Source organism: Corythoichthys intestinalis, chromosome 11, assembly GCF_030265065.1.
Source record: "Corythoichthys intestinalis isolate RoL2023-P3 chromosome 11, ASM3026506v1, whole genome shotgun sequence".
Lineage (NCBI taxonomy): Eukaryota > Metazoa > Chordata > Actinopteri > Syngnathiformes > Syngnathidae > Corythoichthys > Corythoichthys intestinalis.
The window spans coordinates 55,158,098-55,164,097 of NC_080405.1; the positions used below are offsets into that span (position 1 = coordinate 55,158,098).

Sequence of the window (6,000 nt, forward strand, 5' to 3'; positions counted from 1 at the left end):
AAAGAGCTTTTGTCCCTCAATTTGTGGTGTGGACTTGTGGAACAAACTTACTGAGGACCTAAAGAAAAGCGCTAATTTGACCATGTTTAAGAGAAAATACAAACATCTTGTTATCTGTCATTATTAAGGGTGTAACGGTACATGTATTTGCATTGAACCGTTTCGGTACGTGGTGCTCGGTTCGGAACGGAGGCGTACCGAACGAGTTTCTAACGTAATGTAACCCTTACTTTTCGAGGCTGTGAGTCGATCGGATTACAGTTTCTTTGTGTAGATTATATTTACTCTGTCTTCTCTACTATAATTAGGACCAGCACGGTAGGACAGTATAACCCAGAAACGTCAACGGCGCGACAACATGGCCGCCGCGAGAACGCAGTGAAACGCGGGCGTTAAAGTCAATTAGCCAATGCACACCAGTCGTAGTGCGGCCGCGTGTTAGGCGCGTCCCAGAAGCGGCTCAACGCGACGCAGGCGAAAAGAACGCCAGAGTTTATTATTTGATGCAAGACGCGACCCTCCTGCGTCAATACTACTACCGGTGGCTAGGATCGGGCAGACCGGAAGTCACTCGTGTAAAAATACGGTGGAGCCGGTCGATTTTCAAACTACTGTAACATGCAATCGTAACCCACTTTTGAGTCCATCAGATCTCTTGATTGGTAGATCAGAGCACAGTTGACTTGTCTTTGTTGATTTACTGCTGTCTTCTCTGCTATAATAATAACCAACACAGCCCCCGTGTTCAATACAAAACCCTCCTACCACAACAAAACAAGAAGGAACTAATATTCACATAGGAACTAAAGTTATACAACATAAAATATACAATATAAATGAATACTACATCACATTTGTAAAATATAAACACATAATAAAATAAATAATAGCCCATTCAAATAACATAAATTGAAATGACACCTGTAATTAAATAATAAGAATAATACACAGATCCTGCTTACACAATTAATTTTATTAATTTCTGTGACTGTGGCGCTTTAACTTGAGAAAATCCACCAATAAAGCTTTTGAAAACCGTTCATAAGAAAATAAAATGATTAATTGGGGCATTTCATTTGTAAAATACATGTTAAAATCTTTGTCATATGGATTGCTTTTCTCTCTAGCACAGGACTCCTTTTTTCTTCTTTCTTTCAGAAAGAAAGCTGACCAATATGCGGGGTCTGAAAGGCAAATTGTTGTTGGATTATTATCTTTAAATACCCGCTACTTTTTTAGCAGAATTCTAGCTTTGTATAGGCTAATGTTCCTGTTGTTGAAAGCACAAAGGTGTGTAATAAACATCTAGCACATTTATGTTTTGCATTTTCTTACTGTACCAAAAATGAACCGAACCGTGACCTCAAAACTGAGGTACGTACCGAACCGAGATTTTTGGGCACAGTTACACCCCTAGTAATTATAAAAATGAACTATAGTATTTATGTTGAGAAAATGTTGAGTGATGCCAACCATTGTTCTTTAGGCATTATTGAACTGTTGTGAATTGTATTTGTTTTGTCTGATTCATGCTGATGATTATTTAGCGGACAAAGGGGTAGGAGTCATAAGTTTTTTACTTCTTCCTACTCCTTTTCGAGTCTTATGTTTTGTTTGTATTCTTGTATAATCCATAATGTGATGCATGTTTTGGAAATAAATTAAATCAATCAATCAATCACTTAGTATCACAAAATATTACTATATCGATATATTGTAGGGCTGCAGCTATCGAATATTTTAGTAGTCGATTAATCGATGGACTAGTTAGTTCGAATAATCGAGTAATCGGATAAGGAACATGAAAAATTAAAATACCTCAGCTGACCCTCAAATGTTTTTTTTTTTTTTTTTTTTTATGAGGATCTATGTACAACAAAAGAACATTTGGCTAAACTTGCATAGAAAAAGTCCGCTAGCTTAAATGCTATAAAATGCTGAAGTCTTTTTTTTTTTTTTTTTTTTTTACAATGGTCTTAACTAATGGTTCAGGCACATATTCCCACAAAAATGGCTAAATATACCAATAAACTAAATTCTGAATGCATGAAAAAACAGCTCAAACAAAAACTTAGCTTACGTTCGTCTTAACAGGGAGCAGTTGGATTCAGCCATGTGAACAGAGGCAGACCAGAGGGCAGTGTATCCACCCTAAATCAATAAAACTAAATGCCAACACTTTCAAAATAAACCATTACAACGCCACTTTTATTAAACGAATACTCGAAACAACAAAATTTAATTCGAATATTTTTTTCTAATCGAATACTCGAGTTAATCGATTAATTGTTGCAGCACTAATATATTGTCACACCACTAATCAGACAATTGCAGGAGTCACACTGATCTGAGTCACAAGTCCTGAGTCTTACCTGCTGTGGGCAAGTCAAGTCACAAAGTCATGTCAAGTCGAGTCGAGTCGAGTTTCGAGGTCAAGTCGAGCCGTGTCACAAGGTTGTAAAAACGAGTCATGTCAAGTGAAAAGTTGGCGAGTCGGGTCGAGTCACAGGCTGTTATGTGAGGGTGTGGCAAAAGCGGCCAAGCAGATCATTGACAGGTGGGAACCAATCTTCGATCCAAGTTTGTTTGAGTCAGCTTCTCGAGTCACTGTCTCACGAGTCAATCCAGTCAAGTCTCGAGTTATTGCCGGGTTGAGTCGAGTCTTGAGCACATGTCGAGTTGAGCCGAGCAATAAGGTTGAAAAAACGAGTCATGTCAAGTCGTTGTTACGTGAGGGCGTGGCGAAAGCGGCCAAGGCGACCAAGCAGATCACTGGCAGGTGGGAACCAATCTACGATCCAAGTTTTTTGAGTCAGCTTGTCGAGTCTCGAGTAGCGTTGGGCATCGAGAATCGAACATCGATGGGAACCAGTCCTAATACTCCGATGCTTCCGGAATCGTTCGAATTTTTAAATTTTGATTCCTTGTTTCGATGCCCTGACCCCTGAGTGGAAAAAAATTACTCGAGTTCAAAGACTGATATTTATATACAAGTTAAAATTAACCCTGTAAGAAGTTCATTTAATTTTTAAAAAATCGTCAAGAAGTTAAGACTTTAATATAAACTATGCAATTTTTTTTTACCCTGCATTTTTTTTTACCCTGCCTCTTGTAAGAATCGGAATTGAGAATCGTTTGGAACTGGAATCAAAACATGGAGTCAGAATCGGAAACGCTAAATTTTAAACGAAGCCAAACCATAGTCTCGAGTGACTGTTTCACGAGTCGAGTCTCGAGTTATTGCCTCACAAGTCGAGTCGAGTCTCGAGCTCATGTCAAGTTGAGCCTGTTCACAAGGTTGTAAAGGTGAGTCATGTCAAGTCAAAGGTTATAAAGACGAGTCGAGTCAAGTCAGGTCGAGTCGCAGGTTGTTACAAGAGGGCGTGGCAAAAGAGGCCAAGGCGACCAAGCAGATCACTGGCAGGTGGGAACCAATCTAAGATCCAAGTTTTTTGAGTCAGCTTTTCGAGTCATGCGTCATTGTCTCACGAGTCGAGCAGTGTCACAAGGTTGTAAAAACAAGTCATGTTAAGTCAAAATTTGTAGAACCGGGTCAAAAGGTTGTCCAGTCAAGTCGAGTCAAAGGTTGTTCCGTGAGGGCCAAGCATATCACTGGCAGGTGGGAACCAATCTGCGATCCAAGATTTTGAGTCAGCTTCTAGAGTCATAGTCTCACAAGTCAATCCAGTCAAGTCTCAAGATATTGCCTCACAAGACGAGTCTTGAGCTCATGTCGAGTTGAGCCAAGCCACAATGTTTTAAAAACGAGTCATGTCAAGTCTTAACTTGTAGAGTCGAGTCAAGTGAAAAGCTGTCGAGTCGGGTCGAGTCGCAGGTTGTTATGTCAGGGCGTGGCGAAAGCAGCCAAGGCGACCAAGCAGATCTTTGGCAGATGAGAACCAATCTACGATCCAAGTTTTTGGAGTCAGCTTTTCGAGTCATGAGTCATTGTCTCACGAGTCAATCCAGTCAAATCTCAAGATATTGCCTCACAAGTCAAATCGAGCCTTAAGCTCATGTCGAGTTGAGCCGAGCCACAAGGTTGTAAAAACGAGTCATGTCAGGTCAAAAGTTGTAGAGTCAATTCCAGTCAAAAGTTGTCGAGTCGGGTTGTAGTTTGTCACGTGAGGGCGTGGCGAAAGCAGTCAAGGCGACGATCCAATTTTTTTGAGTCAGCTTGTCAAGTCTCGAGTCATTGTTTTACGAGAGAAGTCAAGTCCAGGTCATGACGAGTCAAGCCGAGTCACAAGTTTGTAAAGACGAGTCGTTTCAAGTCAAAAGGTTGTCGAGTCACAGTTTGTTCTGTGAGGGCGTGGCGAAGGCAGCCAAGGCGACCAAGCAGATCACTGGCAGGTGGGAACCAATCTACGTTCTAAGTTTTTTGAGTCAGCTTGTCAATTCTCGAGTCATTGTCTCACGATTCAAGTCGGGTCGAGTCGCAAACCCTCCCAGCTCAAGGGAGTCAAGTCCAAGTCTGCGTTTTTTTTTTTCTTCAAGTCCAAGTCGAGTTACGACTCATCAAATTTGTGACTCGAGTAGAATCCGAATCCAATTGTCTTCCCTTAATGCTGACTGGTCAATGTTCAAAAGTCTAGGCTAATGCTAAAAACAATGCTAACATTAACAACCACTGTTTTTTTCTTTGAACACCTAAACTAAGCTAACAACCAAATTGCCTGGTTACAACTTCTTTGAAGACTTTTAAAGAGGACTCTTGTGATTGTTCAATGACGTCAGCAATACGATTTCTAACAAGACCTTTGCTTGTTAAAATAAATAAATAAACAAATAAAAGGGGTCTTTTTTAGCATTTGTGCTTAACATGACATCATAACAACTAATCCTGCAACCTTTTTTGCTAACTGCTCACGTCAAGTTAGCACGGTTAGCATCACAAACCCGACATCAACACAAAAAAAACTGTTAGACTTGTTGGCTCATGAGTGTGTGCTCCCCCCGCGCACAATGTCTTCACAACAGCAGCACACACATATAAAACACAAGAAAATCAGATAAAAAGACGAGTTTGGTAAGAGTGCTAAAACCTAATAACCCCCTATCATCACGTTTAATCCGAACCTCATGTAGAAGCTCCACACAACAACTTCAGTGACGGGCCTACGAGAGGAAAGATCACTGCAGAAGAGCGAGAGAACAGGAAGACACACGCCGGCCAGACGAGCCCAAGTCCCGGGGAGGACCACCGCGTGCATCCCGGCCGAGCACCGAGCCTGTCTGCCTGCCTTTCCCCACCTTCTACCTGCTTCAAAGCCAACGTGCAACTGCTGGGCCCGGCGCCACCATACGATCCGCAAACACATTCTCACACACACATTCTCTTCTCACAACACGTATGGATAGCACGCCTGGTAGCAGGCAGCGGAAAGCCATGCTAAAATCGGGGAGGAGGTGGAGGAAGGAGAGCGAAGGGGGGTATAAACCGGCACCCGAAACCGTCCACCGACGCCGGGGTAAGTGGCACGAGTGCCGGTGGAGGAGACGACGGATGCCCGAGCACCGACTGACCTGTTCAAGGAGCGTCGGAGTCAGCCGGATCGTGGAACGGTTCCGAGTTAAATCCACTCTCAGTACAACAAAGAGGCGAAAATGACCGAGCGGCCGCGGAACAGGCCGAAGCACAGCGCTCCAAGAGCGGCGCATGCGCACTGCGCCGGTAGTGGGGGCGGACGGGGTGAAATTTGGATTTATTTATTTTTTTAACTTGGAAATGTTATTTGTTTTGAATCAAACTAATGTCCTTTTGTTTGAAATATCATTTATTTATTTTAAATAAAACTAACAGCATATTGTTTAGAGGTGGGAACCTCTAGGTAGCTCCTGATACGATTTGCCATACGTTAATCTCAAAATCCCTCGTTTTTCGTGGATAATGGGGACAAGAACCCCCCGCAAAAAGTGAAAAACCGCGAAGTAAAATTTGGAGAAAAAAAACCAAAGCATTTTTTTTAAATAGATGTAAATGGTACTTATTTACATGTA

General features: G+C 42.0%; 1 protein-coding gene across 1 annotated transcript in view; it reads right to left on the reverse strand.

Annotated features, from left to right (window-relative positions):
• The window catches only part of LOC130923705 (polycomb group RING finger protein 3), a 60,576-nt gene extending 54,914 nt beyond the window's left edge, over nucleotides 1-5,662 (reverse strand). Inside the window, exon 1 of the mRNA XM_057849620.1 lies at nucleotides 5,527-5,662. The gene's annotated coding sequence lies outside the window, so the exon portion shown is untranslated. The remainder of the gene's footprint in view (nucleotides 1-5,526) is intronic.
• Nucleotides 5,663-6,000: the final 338 nt, after the last annotated feature.